The sequence below is a fragment of the Etheostoma cragini genome, chromosome 13, assembly GCF_013103735.1.
Source record: "Etheostoma cragini isolate CJK2018 chromosome 13, CSU_Ecrag_1.0, whole genome shotgun sequence".
Classification (NCBI taxonomy): Eukaryota; Metazoa; Chordata; class Actinopteri; order Perciformes; family Percidae; genus Etheostoma; species Etheostoma cragini.
This window is the reverse complement of record NC_048419.1, coordinates 11,063,481-11,085,559: the sequence shown is the minus strand read 5'-3', so window position 1 is coordinate 11,085,559 and position 22,079 is coordinate 11,063,481. Positions and strand designations below refer to the sequence as shown.

At 39.1% G+C, this 22,079-nt stretch overlaps 1 long non-coding RNA gene across 1 annotated transcript in view; it reads left to right on the top strand.

The window, feature by feature from the left end:
- The first annotated feature begins 1,243 nt into the window (after positions 1-1,243).
- Positions 1,244-22,079, top strand: part of LOC117955946 — a 22,337-nt gene continuing 1,501 nt past the window's right edge. Inside the window, exons 1-4 of the long non-coding RNA XR_004659166.1 lie at positions 1,244-1,402; positions 3,503-3,509; positions 9,918-9,920; positions 13,481-13,486. This is a non-coding gene — a long non-coding RNA (uncharacterized LOC117955946). The remainder of the gene's footprint in view (positions 1,403-3,502; positions 3,510-9,917; positions 9,921-13,480; positions 13,487-22,079) is intronic.

The following is a 22,079-nucleotide window of genomic DNA, read 5'->3' as shown; positions in this document are numbered from 1 at the left end:
GGCATGCATCTTTAATTTCAACCCTTTAAACTAAAGAAGAAATCCAAGCAAGTCTCTGAACATGCACTATTGCTAAGGTTACACATCACTGATTATAAGGATTGCATACTGCACTGTATGATATACCGAAGTGCATCTGCTCTAATGCTCCTAGATCAATTTAACAACAAAAAGCAACAATCGGCTAAAAGACAAGTGGCAACATGCAAAAGAGCAAAGGATTTCAGTTTCTAAACTCCCTATTAAATAAAGGAGTTATGCAACCAGGTACAACTTTGTGTGAGCCCATACTGGTTTTTCCCATTTAAAAAAACCCGCTAACCAAAACCAGCAACGAGGAATATGGACAGTAACAAAAGAATTAAGATGAAGACACAAGGAGAAAAGATGAACAGCCAGAAAGGTAACTCCCAAACAAATATTTTGTTTGCTTTTTTGTTTTCAGTATTTTTTTAATTGTGGATTGTCTGTATGAGTTTTATGATAAAAATGTAAGTAAAAAAGAAAAAAAATCCCATGGGTGGGGGAAATCCACTTCCGTAGACTTGAGCCTGTTGATTTTTCTACACAGAAATAGACTTTCTGCTTTATACAGGGCAGGGCTACCCGCACTAACATTGGAGGGACTATTTCAGATTTTGCTTAGCTGTTCTACACTCTTGTAGTTGTGGAGTTAGACTGTACTCAATGAACCCCCGTACCGGTAAGCAGCTGTAGGGCTGGGGAGGTAAGGATCGTTTTCTACCGCGGTTGACAAACAAGGCATTCCTGCGGTAGTGCGGTATACCTCCTTGTCCTTGTATACCACCTTGACCAACTGCCACTTTACTCGTTTGAAAGCCATGATGTCTCGCTCTGTGGGTGGGCCAAATCCTCTGGGAGGGCAAAGCAGAGAAAGGGGAGGTAATCTTGCCCCCTACAACCTCATAAGGGGCAAGATTCCAGACTGACCCTTCTGAGCTTTCATTTTCTCAAAGTCAGAGGATACCAGGGGCTCGTTTTACTCCTATAACAATTTCTAGCCCCTGTTCCTAGCTGTGAGGAACAGAGAGAGGAAAAAGAGATAGCAAAGTTGATGTAAAGTGAGTTAAAAGTGAACAATAAAACCACAAGCTAGAGCTTCTCAAGACATGTTGGCTTTATCGTCTTAAACCTTAGCCTACAACGTATGTTGCAGCCCGCAGATAGCCCGTCTAGCAGCGGAGCAGGCAGAGAGGACGACACGGCGGTTCGCTAACTTATGGCTCACTCTACCAATATAAGCCGCCCTGTTTTATGCTACGAAACGTGCATGCAGGCAGAAATTCAACCGTGCAGTTTTATTGGGATAAAGCTATAAACAGAAGGACACTCTGCTAGCTGCTAGGCTAATGTACAATGGTAAACACCGCAGCTGTAATGTGTCTACCTCCGCTGAGAACGGAGAAATGGTTTTGTCGTCCCTACCGTGTACGTTATGTGTCATTGAACATTGGCGTCCCTAACTCGTGAAAGGTTGGAAGTTTTGTGTAGAAAACCTTGAATCCATGTAAGACACAATGTCATCAGACATCCATAACATTAAAATCAATGAATCCATGTCATTAAACACAACCTGCAGGCCAACGTTTTTTTACAGTGATGGCGGTGACTAGCTCAGACCCACGGTAGGCGTCCTTGACGGCGGTATTGCGGTAATGTGGTGATGCGGTAACCAGCCCAGCCCTAAGCAGCTGCTCTGCTAAAGTGTCCTAAAGCAAAACATCATAACCTTATCTGACCTCAGGAAGTACAATATGCACATTTGTCAGCAGTTCATGAGCAGTTAACAAATTGCACAAGAAGCCCCAGCATGTGCCATATTTTAGAAATACAAGAATCACCTTCACACATAGATTCACTCATGTATATTAGCTTGTAATGAAAAAAGACAAATGTTTAGTTCAGGACATTAGGTGCCCTGGATACTAGTTTTGCCACAGCATGCCAATGGGCTGCTCCCTGCTCCATGGTCACCACTTGAATCTAAATGAACAGATTTGACTTTCAGGATATTGGCAAGAACCCTGTCACTGTGTTGCCACAGAAAAGGGCCTCTCCAAAACAGAAGGTTGAAAAAAACAGAGCGACCGGCATGGGCATAACCCCAAATCACTAACAAGGTAACCCCTTAAAGCCTGCCTCAGGGCCTGGGAAAGTGGAGAAGACAAAGTGGGCAGCAAACAATGGGGGAAAAAATCATTATCACATTTAAAAAATATGTCACAAAAGGGCAGAAAATGCAATTTAGCAGAAAAAATTGAGGCCTGAGCAACAGGGATTATTATTGTATTTGACTGTTTTGGGTACTATCTAGGGTAACACTTTACTTGAAGGTAATTACATAAGTTGTAAGTGTTTAAGTGAAAGATCTCTTATCGCAGTGTCAAAGGCGCAGTTGACTGCAGAGAAGTGAGACGTTAACTCCTCCCATCAGTGTCATAGAAACCTTTTTGTTTGCATTTTGGTTTCAATTATGCCACCTTTAAAAAAGAAAAGCCATGTTGTTTTGTCTAAAAAATGTGTAGGTGACACTATGCCTATGCTGTCCTTCAGAGAGAGACACATAAGAGACTGTACTACATACTACAGTATAAATCTAATAAAATAACTTAAAAGGCCTTTATACTTCTGTATCACAAAGTGTATTTTTTACCCAAATCTTTTAAAACCCACAGAGTCTTCATTTCCACCTGATTATTGATCTATTTATTTATTAAGAATCTTACTAATAATCAGTAGGCTATTTGTTCATATTTAACAGCGAGAAAGGACCTGGTTTGTTTGGTTCACCCGCGACTAGGGAACCGCCCCCATCAACGACTCTGTATTTTTTTATACAGGGATGGCAAGCCAAGATATGCATTTGGGGAATTTGCTAACACATTTCACCTCAAATGGTCTACTGCTGATAATAATATGTTTAAGCAATTTAAAGGCCTAAAGCAAGAATTAGACACTGCATATTATTCTCAAACTAACATATGTAAGATTCCAGGAAAGGCTACAACCAGCAACAATAATGTACCCGCCCACTCATAACTATCTTGACTATTTGTTTTTAGGCTCTGATTCACATATGAGTCATAGTTGTGTCTGTGTTACTGTGTTATTTCAACAAATACTTCTTCTTCTACATGTCACCATTCAGGCTAGTCATTGGTACCAAGTGACTTCTGGGTAACGGGTGCTTTCCGAAGTACACTCATGTCCAGTAATGGTCCTCTTTCCAAAGTGGTTCTTGTCTAAGTCAAAACATGAGATAACCACCCACAGTCCAACTCACACTAATATGTAATTAAAAACTACAAATTTGATGCTGGGTAGCATTTGTAATTTTGGGTAGAGTATGATGGACACTTGGAGTTGTGTTTATATTTAAACAGCTCCTCAATGATGGGGCTGTGATATCACAGTATTCAATTTACTTAATCACAACCCGTAATTACATACATTTATCATCATGAAAGTATGAAGATCAAAGTATAGGTGTGTATGTATAGCCATTGGAAGCCATTGGAGCATTTTGTCTAACAAAAGGCATTTTGTCTACCAAAATGTTGTTGCTTACCACAACCAAAACATAAGGACAGTAGGTGTACCCATCTGTCTCCCAATGACTTTGAAACAAAAACACAACACAACATAAGAAGTGATTTCATAAAGGTTACAGATGTGCCTACAGGAACAATAATAAGTCAGTAAGTAAACTTAGTGGGGACACCAACTGTAACATAATGTCTTGCATACTTCTTGCTTTGTTCACTCTCTCCATTGTTTTGTTTCCTACATGTGTTGTATTCAGAGGAATCTAATCATTGCACTTGATTGCGGTATATTTCAACTGTCTGTGAAGGCCTTTGTGTAGATGTGATCCCAAAGTTCAACCCAGTGCAACAGAAAGAATGTTTAAAGCCGACACCATAGAGAGCAATCAGACAAGAGAGCAAGATAAAGTAGCAGTGGAAGACGTGAGACAGCAACAGTATTTATTACCGTACATTTTCATTTATACAGCTTTGCTTCTTGATGTTTCAGTCCATTTATGGATCTCCCCCCCCCCTTTCATCTCACCCATCTCTTGCAGTTGCTTGTCCCTCACTGTTCCTCCTCTCGCTTCCCCCATCAAATATTCTGCTCACGCACAACTGCGGCACCCTTTCTCCAGTCCTCCCCATTAATCCACACCACAGACATCTTGGCCCACTGTCTCGTCTCCCTCTCAACATGCACTCAGAACTCTCAAAGTCTGGGCCATTTCAGCAGAGAGTGCCTGAGCAGTTTTCACAGGCCATGAGGCCTAGGCTACAGCTGAACATGCTTTTAACTGTACAGACAGACTAGAAGTAAATCACACTCTCCCTTCCTCTAAATACCACTGACTGGAAAACGTAAGACGGTATCCTTGTCCAAGCAAAGGTCATATCAAGATAAGTAGCAGTCCAATCTTAACTCATAAAACACACACATTATTTAACCTGAATCTTTAGCTATTTTTTAAATATTTAACTTCACCTTTGCAGGAAAAACTGCAAAAAAACGAACTGATGGCTTGGTTCAGCCCGGCTCCGCCCTGTTTGAGCCAGGTTTGACCAGTCTAAAAACAATGAAGGCACTGGCTTTCAGTCAGAAAACAGCTAAATCTTAGAAAACTTCATCCTCAGCATGCTCGGCTTAACAAGCTTTTAATTAGTAGAGACTACCTTTTGAAATAAAAAAGGATTGGTTTATTGGCTTTTGTGTAACAACAAAAAAATCTATGTTTTCCTAATTTTTCTCATAATGTTTTATTTGATTGCCGAGGATCAGTTGACAGTTTAGCATTGTGACACACAAACGAACCACAATTATCAACAAGTTTCTAAAAAACTATTCAAGCTTACCTTTTTCTAACTTTTGAAAAGTTATATTTTTTCTTTCAACACAATTTTAATCTTGATGTAAAGTACTGATATAACTTAAGTATTCCTAAGCTATTGGTTTGCCTGTACTGTTGTGTTTGACAACATTCTTTACCACCAAACACTTTTCATCAGACAAAGTACAGCTATCCTTAATGGGTGGTACACCGCTTCTTAAAACGCTCTGCAGAAGGAGTAGAGAAAGGAGAGAGCACAATAACATAGCAGGGGTAAGGCAGTACGATGGAGGAAAAGATCGAATTACTGAAATAATTACTTAATTTCTATTAATCTGCGGGATCCGCTGGCTTGAACTAATCACTTTAAGAATGCAGCCAAATGTACAATATTAACACATCTTCCGTGACAGGAGAAGGAGTGTGGGTCTAGGAGGGGATGAAGAAATGAGACTTACAGGCAATTTTAAGCGACTAACACAGGGAGGTCACATTTCTTTTTTTCCTAGTGAAGAGCGCTTGTTCTTGACTTAAATGCTGGAAGTACACAGCCAGTGGCAAAATGCAGATGTAAAGAAACTGTATTTCCAGATATTTCAGCGAACAAAAACCCTGGCTGGATTGGGCGTTTGCCCCCTCCATCTTCCTTCTCTGAAATAAGGGCTCAAGTTAAATTGTACTGCAGTGCTTTGAAATAGCCCACAGCGCCTCATCACCCACCCTCCTCTCTTGCCATTTCTTTCTTCCTCTCACCCTCCACTCCTGCCATTTCAGACCTTTATTTCCCTGCCCTCCCTCCCCACCCTCCTCTCTCTCTCATCCATTCAGTTTAATTTTGAACTCTGCACTGGGAGACATGCAAAGAGGGTAGCTCCATGGTTACCGGGCACCAGGCCATCTCATTACACTGCCAATTGATTCTGGCCTGCCGCCATGTCCGCTGCCTACCTCTCCCGCACCCCACACCCTCCACCCTCTATGCACCCAGACTGTCTGCAGCTAGGGAGATTTCAGAACAGGAAAGAAGGAGGCAAACAGCTTCACTTACCTGCATTAAACTTAATTCACGTTCACGCACCGCTGCACACATAAAGAGCACAAATAAAAATACTTAAATAAATATTACATTCATTTGTTCAAGACTAAACATACACCCTATATTTACTCCTATAACACTAGCCACCATACAGTGTATGTAACAATGTAGTTACAACACCAGACTTATATTTTAAACTAAGCAAAGAATTCCAACAATAATAGTTCTTGTCTTGTAGTTTATCACCTATTTATTAAATCTGTGTGTTTTGAGATCAAATATGGATCTAATTAAGATGAATAATTGAGTCATTTAAAATGGTTCTTAATTCAAGTGAACTGTGATTCAAAGCTGTTTTAAAGAGATTAGTTGTTAGTGAGTAACCAAAAATTATGACATTGTGTTGTCATAACATTTCAAAAACTAAAAAATAACTCAAAAAATAAAACAAAAGGAAAGGAAACTGAATGCTCAAGTTTCGCACTAGTTTTACTTATTCTTATTAAAGCCCTAAACATCAGGGTGGTTGAATTGCATCCTTGCTTTAAAGCCTGGATTTGGGTTTAATGCAACAATCACCACTGTCATTGTGCCAATGCAGTGCAACTTGTGTTGATAAGTATGAGTGGGATGCTTATTTTGGCCTACTACTTCTACCTGTGACACTGTGACAGTATCAATTAGAGTACTTTTTTTAAGGAAAGTTGAATGTTGGCGCCAGCAGCAACAACATCTTCCACAAAATCTCATCTATAATCACAAAACCAATGGTGTGTTGATAGGCCAAACAAAGTGAGTGACCATGTTCCCTTGAGGTATCTCTATGCACTTGGTTTGTCTCAGTTGTGTACTCAGTCACAATTTTGTTACTGATTTTAATTGGTTTCGCGAATTAGGCTACATTGAGCAAACTATAAAATAAAATGGTTTAGGACTTTCACATTTCACACTGAGACACATTTCATAGCAGTTCTAGACCAGACAAGAGTCATTATAGGTTGTTCCTATTGTCTTAAGTGTCTGCTTCAAACAATTTTGTGTAGCCTTGAGCCAAAGAAGTCAGGATCGTTGTTTAATGACTCATCTTGCCTATTAGATTTTCAGTCAGTGGCAGTGAGTGTAAGGGCGGGTTCACTGCTGAGACTTCATCTTACACAGCATCTGTCTAGGTGTGACTCAGACAGCCATAGCTTGTCTCTCATTCTGCCACTGCTGGCAGATGCCGGGGTCGTGGCCTCTTGGTCACCAGGGATTTGAAGGGATCAGGAGTCAAAGGGATCATAAAGCCATATGACAGTATCTCTACTGTGCCTTCGATATCCACATATTCAACAGCCATTCCTTCGTGATCCAGTGTAAAAGGCAGACCATGATAGTTTTTGTATTGTGAATACATTGTTCTGAAAACCTGCAAAGTTCATCTGTAGTTGAGCAAAGCAATCCAACAATGATGGACAGGGGGTTCCAAGATTTTCTGAATTTTTAGGGTGAATCATTAAATATTTTCATAGCCATGCAATATTACATTACTTACACTACTTGCTGCAACTCATATCCAACTCACTCTTTGCTCATTCACACTGCTGCTGCTGTTACTGTACAGTAGCTGCTCACCATAGGATTTCACATCTCTACTTAAGCATCTAACATAGGCTCTGAGTTAAGTTCTCTCACATTTACCCCCATTGCCCTTTTTACTTAGTTTATTGACTAGGTAAGAGGCTAAATAAACTATATTCTATCATTTTAATAAATCCACTCCATGTGAGTTGGCTGTCTGAGATAAAGACACAACATGAATGGTTATCCTTAACATTTTCCAATCAATGGAGCACAGCTGTACTAGGAAGTTAATTTAAAAAGGCTAATCTATTTCATAGTATACACATTTAGGTATAGACACAATATAACCTAGTATAAAACACCATGCTAGGTACTATTTTAAAGAATGATCTTTTTAAAGTAGCTATGATGCCATCTTGACAATATCCAGCTTCATCCTTACAATCATTACAAACCACAAAAGTAGACTAAATCTAATCAGTGCAAGATTTGGAGTGCCCACAACATCTACAAATCAAACCCAATCAAAAGGTGCTCTTTTCTTCATTTTAGTAGGTTTGTGCACTTAATTTAAGATTCAGCATTAAGAAATGATTACGTGTTCCTACAGCAGACACTGTATGCATCTACGGCAAAATTAGGAACTTGTTGGAAACACTTACTGTCATTCAATCTCTCAGGACTAATGTGGACAATCTAGCGACAAAGCAGCCATGAAATACATAATTGCGTCATATTTTAAAATTAATTCTATAAAGCCATCAAACGGGCAACACTCGTTGCTAAATGAACTTTTTTCTTTTCTTTTATGACTAAAGTGTCAGGATTTTTCCTCATGAGCAATCTGAACACTGATTTTCATGGTTTAGAAAATATGGCCATATTAGCAATACAAACATTTTTATTTCCTTTCCAAAAACCTCTATTGTACCACCTTGCACCCATTGTGCCTCCACTCCACTTATTTAGACCAGGTCTTACTATAAGCACCTACATTACACAAAACTGTGCCAATCATGCCCTTCAAACATAAAAGCTATGATGCATATGACAACTCAAATCATTAGTTTAAAAGGAGCATCATCTGTCTGCCTCAGGACAAGGCCATCAATTTCATCCTAGCAAGTGTCATCCATCAATCTATCCATCTATCCATCAATCCCCCCATCTCAAAACAAGACAAGTGTCCCCTGTTAGGGAGCACAGTATCCATAGGGAGAGGGATGGGACGCCCAAGTTCTATATGAGTTAAGACTAGCTTAGTAATGTACTACTACTATTTACATTAATGAATGCCTCAGAGACATTAAGGATATTTCTTAAATGGAACTTTAATATGAATCCATCATGTCCTCTGCTAATTGGTATAGTTTCTGTCCATATTTGATTTCATAAACCCCTTAATCTGTCAAACTGTTTAAAAGTACACAATGTAATACAAAAGCCAGTGAAACTAGTGAATTACCAGGGCCTAATAAAAATAACTTCAAGATTAATTAGTCAACAAATATTTTATGCTCAACCTGAAGAGTTTCACTAATGGTTTTGAATTAGTGAAACAATATCAGTATTCTGTATTTCATTAACTCTTAAACTGTGCAGAAAGTAAATTATTCTGACGAATATTCCACAAAATCCTTCTGTATCAAAGAATGACAATATCAACAGCCTCTGAATAAGTAGACAGCTCGGTGTACTAAATCGCCAGGAGCTGGTCTCTTTATTGAGCTGGCGCCGTTATTCAAACACCAAGGAATTTGATAACCTGCATAGCTCCCAGTGCATGTCAGTGTGAAGGAACATGTAGATAAAGATAATATTGTTTACCCACAGCAGAAAAGATGTACTGTATGTCAATGTATTCCAAACAATAATTTGAAAAGATGTTTATCTTTAGATTATGTAAGTTTCTTGTTATTACATATTTTGCCTATTACATATATAAATGCTTCCTTTCTATTATTGTACGCATGTTGAGTAGCTATCACACATTATGCTTTACGCATATTTTATATACAGAATGTATGTAAACTATGTAACTATATATACACTTGTTATACTGGTATATATTATTCAATGCATATTACTACTATTACTCTTACTTAGACAGTGCTAATTTAACCTTGGAGTTCATCAATAAGGAAAAGTCCGTGTAAAGATTTTCCAGTGTGAGTCGGACTCTCTAGAAACTAAGGGTTGGAGATGGGCCTCCCCACTTTCGGGCCCCTTTCCTGTACATGCACTCGGGTTGTTTGAGGACACAGTGAACCAGGCTACCCGATCTACGGAAGGGGCCAGGCAGGGGGATTAGTGACAGGACGGCCAAGTGGAAGAAACTCTCATGGAATCCCAGGAGCTCAAGCTGCTGGCTTAATGCTAGAGGGAGTAGACAGTGCAGGAAGAGAGGGATAGGATTGGCTGATGTAAAAAGAGAGAGAGGAGCCCGTGCCCCAGGAGTGTCGGATGGATTTATGGACTCCGCCGAAAAAAAAGTTAAGGTGGTTGTGAGTGAGTGGAGTGCAAGTGTCTTCCAGTGCAACCACTTCTTAAGGTAGAGTTACAGGACAGATGAGGCACTATAAAGCACATCTGTTATAACCTATAAGTCTGGAATTTATGACATGATATTGAGAAAGACAAGGTTTTACTCAATTACTTAATAATTAACAGATCCTATCATTTCAAAGTTAAAAAAAAATCGAAACTCCAGATTTCTGATTGAGGCAGAGCAGGTTTTAGGTTGGGCCAGTTTTAGATGACAGCCCATCACACCTGCATTCTTGGGCAAATGGGAACGGCCAAACAGAAGGAGAACCCTTTGCCCCTCCTGCCCTATTCCAATTTCTCTCCCCTTATTACCTTGTCTCCCTCTCTCCTGTGCTCCTCTCCTTCTGTTGCTCCCCTTTCTGTGTGAGTGTGTCTGGGTCTCGTTGGTGAGGCTTTGTCTGTGAACACTGGAGCCTGGACCGGCCCACGGGGGCCAGATCCATGAATACCCACACTGTGAGAGCCACTCTTTCTCTTTACACCACTTTCTCTACTGAAATGCCAGAGCAGTGAGGTAAGAAACACATGCACTTGCCATCATGTGTGTGTGTGTGTGTGTGTGTGTGTGTGTGTGTGTGTGTGTGTGTGTGTGTGTGTGTGAGCGCGCATACACACACACACACACAGATTTCTCACTTTCTCTGCCACACACACACACAAACACACACACTTCCATACATACTCCACACTTTACACACAGAGTGAGTCATGCGGTGATGAAAAGCCAGTGTTTTGTGTGTGAACCCTCTCACCCTGGACTCACATCCTGAGAGCCTTTCTCCTCCATCAGTCCCTGCCAAGCTCTCCCTCTAATTAAAGACCATTGGGTCCAATAGCATTGGCCCGGACCATGCCCCATCCCCAGCTCACATAGGTCCTGAGCAGAGTAGAATCTATGTGGAATGTGAACTGTTTCAGGGTTTCTAATTCCCCAGTTAAGGGTGTGTTTGGCTGCAAGACACATGCCAGCTTTACAGAGAGGCTGGCCTATTAGATAGACTTCACCTTAAGAGAGATAGTTTATAAAAGCATCTTAAACAAGCTTAAGTTGTTTGGCTTTGCTTATTTTTAAATTAACATTATTACTGCACATAATGATTACTGGTAAATCTGGTAAATTCTGGAAATGAAACCAAAATAATGATATTTGCTGCTGTCAATTTCAATTTGACACTGTGCCGGCACCTAATAATGTAGCTAATGATGACAGATAAGATGTAATAAATTCAACTCAACAAAACTGTGTGCACATTTTGTCCGCTCTTTCAGTTAGGAGAAAAAAAACATTATTTTAGAGGTGCAGGTCATTCAAAAGACTGATCAGTTTGCTCCATTTGGCTGGGATTCAGAATCAGCCAACAAGCTAAGCATTTGTGTGACAGACCATTCCATCTGTGTACAAAGTATGCTTTAAATGTGAATTAATTTGGATTGGTCTGTTCAAGTACTATTTTGGAGGGCATATTTGTACCACAACTTGATTTGCATAAACATCTCATTGACCCAACTCAGAAAACTTGTGCAAATTAGGGGCAATTTTTGGCAACTACCAAACATAATAATGAATCAAGGATCACGAAATAACATAGAATACCATAATTATCTATTACAGTTCCTATTAGGATGTTGCAACACAGTGTTATATGATTATAATAAATTACACAGTGAAAATGATAAAGTAAACAAGCAAGACAAAAATCTGGGTTGCAGGTAAAAAGTCAAATTAGCAACCAACTCTGCTGAGTGGTGAAACCAGTGTGGAAGAGCATCGTGCTTAATTTAATGGTCATACAATTCTGCACCAAGAAAGCTTCTTTGGAAATACAGAAAACACAATTCAGTCACGAATAGTATCCATACAATTTTAAATATTACATTGACAATGAGGCTTAAACCATGTTTGTAGCAACGGTAAATCCAGTGCCAATTTGCAGGATCAGGGTTGCGGGCCAATCCAAGAATATGTTTTGGTATCGGCTATATAAAGCCAGATTTCTGATTCTGTTTCTTTGTTCATGCAGTAGATGAACAGAGGTTGTATGACTCCTGTCTAAACAGATGCAGGAACCCTTTCCACAAATAGCATGTCTATCTTTTCAACATTTTATAGGAAACCAAAGGAAAAGGGTGTTGAAGGTTATATTTTCTTAATGCAGAGCTGATGAGCTGTCACGAACATTGTCAATGCTTTACTTATTTTAAGAAAGGTTATTTTGGGCTAAAATGCATTTATAACGGTGTCATTTTTTTAATTGCGAGATTAACATTATTTTTTGGAAACTTTTTTTTTGCATTCTGTAGCAGCAACTGCTAATGTTAGAAAAACTACAACACCACACCGGATCCAGCTAGACCGGAAACGAAACAACAGACACGCCGCACACACTTGTTTGGGCTTGCGAGGCCAGCTGAAGAGTAGTAACGTTACGTTTTGGGTGGATGGCGACTGCGAGAGGCCGAAACGGACGGCAATAAGTTTCTGAACGGAAAGTTTACTTTTTAAAAGTTGCCAAAAGGTTCCATTGACAAGACCAAAGTGATCTGTGGGTTTTGTCGTTTTTGTTTTGATTTGTTGAACTGAGCTATCATCGCAGCACGTCCAGTCTGAAATACCACTTGATGGCCAAGCACACAGCTGATGCCAATTATCTTTCTCGTCAAAGTATTTTTTTCACCCTTTTATTGATGGACAGTGTTACATTGTGTGAGAGATTATTGGCTCCTAGTGAGATTGTTACATGTGAAATAGAACACTACAGTAGGCTATGTGCCAATGTTGTTTTTAAATAAACTAAACATTTGAACAAAGCAAGCCGATCCACTTTTCCATGTTGATACGAGCATTAAAATGAGGAAAAATGATGGGACAAAAAGAAATCAAGGAACATTTGGAATAGATAAAAATTTGAAATTAATTGTGATTAATTGCAAGTTAACTATGACATCAATGAGATTAATCGCAATTAAATATTTGAATCGTTTGACAGCACTAATTTATACCTATATACTGTATATATTAGAGAGTCAGAGTAAGAATAAAGAAAAAAAAACTGAGCAGGGCATCCCTAGTTTTACAGTCTTGACTGACAGGCCTCTCAGCCTGTCACAGTCAGTCGTGGAAGTTTACTCTTCCTTTTCACAGCAGGCTGCCTCCTCTCTGCCCACATTTCAATTGGCAAACCCGAATCCAGGATTAAAAACCTCCCTTTCAGAAATGTGTGTGGGTGATGTCACAGACACAGGATCCTTGTAGCCTCTGCCGTCTGCGGTCACGTCTTCCACCTCTAACAAGTTACTCTTTTTAATTTTGGACATCACTCTTACAGCTGTGTCACAGTTATTTTAATACACTAGTGGAGCACTCTGGTTTGGAAAATGTCAAACTTAGAGACATTAACACTTTTATACATGTTTACTGTAGAGGAGGAAAAGGACAGCCAATGGTCTGAATCTTTGAGATGGCAGTAATTAGTCTGAAAGTATCCAGAGTTGGAGTAAATCGCTCTAGTACAACAAACAAGTGGCAATTAACTTTTGCAATTAGCCTTTCTCAGGCAATAACAGTTCACTGACTAAAAGCAAAAACACATGCAAGGATGTGACTTGAGCTACCGGCATCATGATAAATGAGATTCTAAATTATACCTTACTAGCACTGTTTCTTTAATGATTAATGGTATTTGCTTTTTTTTTCTTACAGTTATAAAAGAAATGTATAAATGCCTGAGCTTCTGATTCTTGATGAGGTGCAGAAAAGGTGTGTGTGTGTGTGTGTGTGTGTGTGTGTGTGTGTAGTATGCAGAGGTGATTGTTCTACTTGAATACGAGCCAAGATTTGTGTCCGCAAAACTCATCCCCCTCTCTTTTCAGCCAGCCACACATGTGCCTGTCCCACCTGTGATCTAATGTAAAGGATAGTAACAGATTTTTTGCAATCTTGTCCCTAAACTTCCTTTTCTATCCCTTACGGAGAATGTGGGTCTCTTTCAAATTGCTGCTTCTCTCCTTTGTCTTTTCTCATTGAGATTTGTGGTAAGTAGTTGTTTTCTTTGGTGTGGGGAAATTGTGGAGCTGTACATCAGTCATAATGTAATTCAGTGGTTCACTGAAGTTTGTTTTGATTTGATTTTATAAGTGGTTTAACCAAGCAAAGGGGCAATTATGTTTGGCTTAAAGTAGACTAATATTGCAAAGGATTTGGTGATTTGCAATCTGTTAAAAGTTATCCTGTGACCGTAATAGTTTTTGACTGTAAAAAAGGGACTGCCACTACTGCAAGCAGAGCAGGCTATTTTTAGTAGGAGCAGCAGTAGACCCTAACTGAACAGGGCACAGGCAGACAATTTAAATTAACCTGCAACACAATTTTTTATATTACCCCCCATTTTAACTGTATTACTGATACATTCTTTGGTGATAAATACAGAAATTACAATGTGTTTTATTTTAGTTCACAGTCACATTTTAATTGAAAGATGCTTAACAAATGCACATTCAGAAATGTAAACAAAGTATTACTACTGTCAATGTACTCTATTACTGCCTCTGCCTCATACAGGCTCTCTCTCCCTAATTTATATAGTGTGTGTGTGTGTGTGTGTGTGTGTGTGTGTGTGTGTGTGTGTGTGTGTGTGTGTGTGTGTGTATGTGTGGAACAACTGCTTTTGTTTCAAAAGCAATAAATCAGAAAACTTTGTTGGGTGTGTTTTTCCAATCCCACTTGACCCATGAATTAGAATAGTGGAAAGCCATTATGAGCAAGCAACAATCCCAAATTTTTGCAATCAAGTGTGTGTTTAAAAGGCACTATGGGGTGTGCTGATACCACTGTGGCTTCCTGTACTAGTGTGTCTGTCTGGTGACTCAGTTGCACTTTCACTTGTACTGAGCACATGAATGGTCATTCAGCCACATTTCCACGACCAAAACTCAGCCTGAATCATTTACTCGAACACACACACACACACACACACACACACACACACACACTTCAGAATCAGAAAGTATAACTGGGTGGAGGGTCTGATACAGACAGTGGGCAGAGGGACCATGGTCTGAAATGTTTTTCGTCAGCCCCAACAACAAATTGCATCTACCAATCCCATTCCTGTACCCCTTATTACACACACAGACACACACACACACACACACACACACAGACATAGAGCAAGCAGTATCTATATATAAAAATAAAAAACAATATCAAGAATTAATTGAATTTTTCTATCAGTACTGCAAAACTAACATGGTGTCTTCATAAACTACTTGGAAAAAAAGATAGGTGATAAAATAATTAAAGTCCTTACAGTCACCAGAACATTCACTGAACTGTAATGCAGCCTTCAGGAAAAATACGTAATTTTAGCTACATTATAATTCAGTTCTAGTCAAAAAATAAGTAAATGCGATTCAGGATTATCGTACCAACCAAAACCTGAGACAATATTTAACGTCCTAATACTGACATCATTTTAAAGGATCCCCCAGTTCTATAGGAAAGATGTTTTCAGTCAGCCTTGTTAGCCCCACCTCTGAATCGCTGCCCACATCTCCAATCATTTCAGTGATTCAAATAATGAGAAGAAATGTAATAGTTTGATTATAAGGCCATGTTTCAGTAACCTCTGTTTTTGTGAGAGAGAATATGTGGCTGCTTTTCTTCTTTGTCTCTTTCTGGTCCTCGTGAGTTGAGGTGGTGTGACAGGAATTCAGACACATTCCTGTTATGCCAGTAAAAAACAGAAAGAATTATCCGTTATGTAGCTATCATCCCAGGGGCGGTTTGAACAACACTTAGAATAAAATAATAACATAATACCATTGTATTAAATCATGACAGAAAGTACAGCATCATGATGAAAGGCTGAAGATTATTTGATCAACTAATGCTACTTAAAATATTTTTCTGGATGGTTCGGACTTTTGACCAGTTATAAGAAGTTCTGGAAGGCTATCGAAAAAAAAAAAGGAAAAACAGTACAATAAAACGAGCTGCATTAGCACATTAAGACAGAACTGCACCGCTGTGACAGACGAGGTAATAGGCATTTTCTCTGCTGCCACTGACTTGACAGACACTGAAGCAGACAAGACCCACCCTGCGTTTATACTTTGAGGATTTTGAGAAGAAAAAAGAGAAAATGGCTAAGTTTGGAGTGCAGTACAGTAACAACAAGGCTCTGCACATATTTGAGGCCACAAGAACATGTCCTGCATGGGATATATGGAGGTGTATAGCTTCACTGTATAGCAGGAAGACATTCACCCACTTTCACAACACCCCGACAAAACTCTACTCTTCCTCTCCTCAATGAGAGGCAGTGATTGCTGTAACATTGCCTTTGTATGAGTGAATGGGCTGTAAGACATATATATTATGCTCAGACATCATGTGGCATAAAATACAAGGTATTCAGAAAAAGACTAAAAATCCCTCTCATAGTGGTCTTCCTTTGTCTTTTCTCAACAGGGAACAGAAGAATACATATTCAAATGAAACCGGGTCCGCCATTCCATTAGCTAATGTTCTCAAGAGTATTACTGTACAAGATCGGGGGGTGGTAGGTGAAATGTTCCTGATTATACGCCTAATTGTACTTGCATTGTGCAGTTTCTATAGATATAGTATAGAAAACAGAATGTAGACTTTGAGCATCTGCATGTCCCGAATTCAAAATATGGTATCAACCTAATAATCAAAATGATAAGCATTTGTTAATAACAGCATAACATGGTTTCACATGGTTATTATATTATAACATTGTCCTACAGAATCCTGTGATTTGTGCTGAAGAAGAGCACAACAAAAATACACCCTTTGAATAAATTCCCACTGTATTTACTCTTTTTTTTAATTTATTTTTTACTACTGCTGTTTTCTTTGCTGCAGTGCTCTGTTATTGGTTAAAAACTTGTGTCAAGTCACTTGAGTGCTGTGAGGATAAAGAGCGTCATTGGTTGGTGCTCCAAACCCACTCCACCCCCGCCAACCACCCACCTTCCAGAGCCGAGGCGTAGATGAGTGGGCAAGCAGATGTGTGCATCAGGTGGGGTTGCCTTTTTTCAATCCAACCTTTATTTAGCAAATTCGTCATTTAACAACTAATATATGGAGTACCACATACAGACTAGGTATCCAACTATAACAAAGAGACATCTAAATTACAAAAAAAAAAAAGAAAATACAGAAACAAACAGATAGAAAATCAAAAAAAAAAAATCAATAGAGGTCTAGTCCACAAACAATACTTGATCTGTAACACATTCACTGCTTGTTTAGTTTTTATACATTTCAAAGATTTCTTATGAATATGTAACTCATTCATGAACACACAAAATAAAGTTCCCATATTCAAAAATCTACATTTTGAATAAACTGCTTAGCCAAAATAATTGAGGTGTTGTACATCTGGTCCCCTTTTTTGTCCTCCATTAACACTCCCAATTTAATGTTCCCATAGCTAAAGACAGAAATCCAATTTCTGACCAAATCCCAAAAAGAAAAAAATGTTCTAAGGTTTCATTATCTGAATCACAAAAAGTACAATCTTGTCAATGTTAAATAGATTGTTCGGACTTTTGATCAATTATAGGAAGTTCTGGCAGGCTATCGTCGGAAAGGGAAAAAGGAAAAACAGTGCAACAAAACGAGCCTTCAGGATGGTCTTTGATTAAGTTCTTTCTTTTACCGGTAAAGGAACTAATACATATGTAAGGGCACCCCTTATGAATTTGTTTGTGCATATTGTCACCTTAAAATCCAGTTCCCTTTACAAACTGAGAAGGCCTACTGTACATAGTACTACTGCATCATAATGCAACATGGCTTTAACCAAATTCAACATTGCCCATGAAATGAGAGAGTAATGAGAGTGATGGGGGACGACACGCAGCAAAGGGCAACAGGTCGGATTCGAACCCGCGCCGCTGCAGGACTCAGCCAACATGGGACAAAAGCTCTTACTAGGTGAACCAGAGTTGGCCCCCACCCCTAAATATTTCACTTCATTCTAAACAGGAATATCACACAGCTCTATAAGCGGGTGGTCATGTACAGCTATTAGTTCACATTTCTTAACATTTTAACATAAACCTGACGCTTCAGAGAATCTCTCTAGTCTCTTAATCACCAGAGGGATCTGTGCAGACTTCTTGAGGAATACGGTAGAATCGTCTGCCGGCTGAGAAATAAATACGCAATTACCTAGCACATAGGCTCTATATCCGGGTTATTTTTTCTGTATATTGCCAACAGTTCTGCCACTAAAATAAATAACGTCGAACAAGGGCAACCTTGTCAAACACCTCTTTTAACCTCAGACCTTCTAGTTGTCCCCTGGTGGAGAGAAACTGAGCTATTACTCTCCTTATATATCATATTTATGACCTTAAACAATTCTGAGCCAAATCCAAAACACTCTGAAGGTCTCAGTATAAATGTATGTTCCACTAAACTAAAAGCTTTATAAAAATCTAAAAATAAATCCCCTGTCATCAATCCAGTTGTTATAATCAGGTCAAGCACCAGTCTAATGTTATTATTTTTTTGAGAAACCCTGATTGAGTTGTGCTTATTGTCTGTTCTATTCCGTCTTTCAACCTATTAGCAATAACCTTAGTAAATGATTTGTAATCGACATTTAATAAAGTATTTGGTCCCAGGTTATCAGTGGTTCTTGTGTCCTTGGCAGCTTTAAGTAATAGAATAATAATACCTTTTCATAGTTGCTAGTAAATTGCTGTTTTTAATACATTGCTTTACGGCAGTAAATAATTCTTTTATATCTTCCGGAAAAATGTATACAAATTTGAAGTTAATCCATCCTGACCTGGGGGGTTTGCTACTGACATTTTATATAAAGCTATATCCAAATCTTTCATACTAATCTCAGAATAACATCAGTATTTGAAGCCCTCCTCAATTGGAGGTATATGTTGTTTAATGACTCTTCCTCTGAATAGGATGACAAGTACAATTTAGAGAAGAAATCATTAATGAGTTCATATATTGCTTTTGTGTCAGAGCATTCTGTTATTATAAATAATCAAAACATTTATTTTATTTCTTTAAGTATTCTTTTTTCCCTTGTTCTATCCATTTAGCCCTGCATCTGACATAAGCCTCTTGTGCTCTCTGGACAAATGGCGCTTGCAAACTTACTATAATTGCTGTGTCTTCTTCTGATATATCAACTTTTCTGCTAAATCCATTAATTTCTTGAACCGGTTGCCATTCATTTTCCCCTTGTTTTTGCCCTCTGATTTTACTACTACTTTAACATCAGACATCTAACCTTGTATTTAAAATATTTCCATTTCTTACAGTTTGCTCTTACTTTCTCCTATTAGGACCTTTACTTCCTCAACATTTTCTTCTACATTCAACATGTCTGCATTAAACTTCCAATAATTCTTCCTAAAGTTATGATTGCTTCCTGGTTTCACTGTAATGCCAATTAAACAATGATCTGTTAAAGAAGCAGCAGATAATGAAACATCTGTCACAGCACTTATTACTTCTAAAATGACAAACCAAAGATCTATTCTCGCTCTTGATCTCCCATTAGGTCTTATCCAAGAAAACCGTCCCATTTAAAGTTTTCTCCCCTCCAAGTGTCAATGAGTGAATTAACCTATATGATTTCCTTCAGAACAGTTTTGATAGTGGAAGTCAATGTAAATGAATGGACACCTATTGGACCACTCATCCAGTACCATATTAAAATCCCCACCTATTAGTCTAAGCCTTATAGTAGACATTTTCTTATAATATTTACTAATTTCCCAGTTCTTATGTTTTGACTAATCTTATTGAACCCGTAGATAGCCTAACAATTAAAATTGCAAATGCCCCTTCTTCTTACTACTACAGCTATCCAGTGACCATCTTTGTCCACTTTAGATGTTACTTCCTCCCCCGGAAATCCACGCAGACATATTGCCACGCCCCCCAGAACGATTGCTGCCATGAGAAAAAAATATCTTGTCTCCTCACTGTTTTTTCCCAAAAAGATGTCCTCTACACATAAATGAGTCTCTTGTAAAAATATTCAATGTTATTTAAGTCCCTTACAAAGGAAGGGAGCTTTGCACTTTACAATATACTTTAGACTTCTTACATTTAAAGATAGAAAAGAAAATTGTGACTTAAGGAAGAATGTAAACTAAAGCCAGAGCCAATACATGCCTTAACCCTAAAGTATAGAACTAACCTCTTTTAAGTGCCCTCTCTGTCCATAGGTTCCTCATCATAAACCGTTTATTTTAAGTCTCTTATATCACCTGTTGAGTCCCATGTGATTTTTCTAAATCTTCTGCACATTAATGAATCCAAAGGGCCCGCGAAAGTAAGCCTTCCTCCGGGCCCTCCTCGCGTCTTGTATCTGCGACCATAAAGCTTCTCTTGCCTGTTTCTCAGTTATGGTTAAATGTTTAGAGTAACAACCCCCCGCTTTCTAGCAAGCTTATGACTCCTTTATCATCCTCCAGATCCCATCTCTGTGTTGCCGTTCCACAAACTGGCTAATCACCTGTCGTGTTCTCTTCCCTTCCTTTCTGCCCACTCGATGAGTTGTGTCTACCATCTCCTCCATCTTCTGTGCCCAGAGCAGAGCCACCTTCTTTAGTAGGTTAATCACCTCCTCTCTTGTGTTTTCATGTGTCACTTCTTTCATGCCTTCTATTCTCAAGTTCCACCTCCTACTGTCCCTTTCATGTTTAGCCGTTCTTTCTTTGAGGTCTGCGTTCTCTTTTTCCAGCAACGTCATTCTCTCTTCTAACTTTACCACATTACTTTTACATTCTTTGAATTCTGCTGCTCTGAACTCCAGAGCTTTTGCCAAGCTGCCAATCGTTTCACTATTCTCTTTGAGCTGACATTTGCCCAATATTAGCTTCATTGTTTGTTGACATTTCTTGACTTGCATCTCGGGAAACTTTCCCTTTCTCTTTCCTTGGCATTTAAACTTGTACTTAACAAATTTTTCAAGAAGAAGCAATCAGTACTTTTAACTTTCGAGGAACTTAAACGAGAGCTTCAAAAGGCTTGACCGCCTAGTCCGCCATCTTGCCTGCCTACTTCCCGCTGCACTTCTAAATAGGTGGAGGAGGCACTCGGGGCCACCCCAGGTAACAGAGCACCAGCTGGGCCTGCTTTTGATTACCCTTATCTTTATTCACAGAGGGACGAGTGGAGGGATGCAGTGGAGGGATAATCCACCTGTGCTTAGTGTTTGCAGTGCTGTATCTACCCAGAGTGATATATTCAACTATTTTCACTCTAGGATAAAGTAGTTTAAGGAAAAAAAGGATTTCTACCGAAAGCTGGTCATTTGGGCTTACATTGAGGGTCATTTTCCTTATGATAGTCTTGATTAGAGGTCATACCACTTCATGATAGGACAAAAGACATGTTACCTTTAATCTATAATTCACTTTTTTCATATATGTCAAAGTCATGGCCTCTTTTAAATCTCACTTTGCTGACTGTACAGACTCACTGAAAGCTCCAAGCTCACTTTTGGGCAGCACATCAAAGCTCAACCGTATTGGCAAAGCTGGCTGGCATCACAAATAGACCTTACAATGACACTGTGCTATAAAAAAAATGAGGTCAAGCCAGTGCTGTGAGTCACTTCATGTGGTTGTCTGTCATAAACCATTGACATAAATAGCACTAACTACACAGACAAAACAAAAACACAGACTCTCACTCACTAAGGTGAAGCAGCCGTCAACAATCTGTCGCTTTGACACATCACACCAAACTTGGCAGATAGGAATGGTGAAATGAGAGTGTGGATTATTTTGTTGTGTTATTGCAGGTATTGTATTGTGTGTTGTGCACACAGCAGTGGGTGTGACCTCCACCTGCAGGCCAGCACAGGAAGTGAGACTCGACTCACCGGTGGGAACATGGTTTCTGCTTTTCCATCCACTACAGGTCATTCAGCCACCTACGGATGAGAGAAACAAGGATCAATAGATACAGTGGGTACGGAAAGTATTCAGACCCCTTTAAATTTTTCACTCTTTGTTTCATTGCAGCCTTTTTCCAAA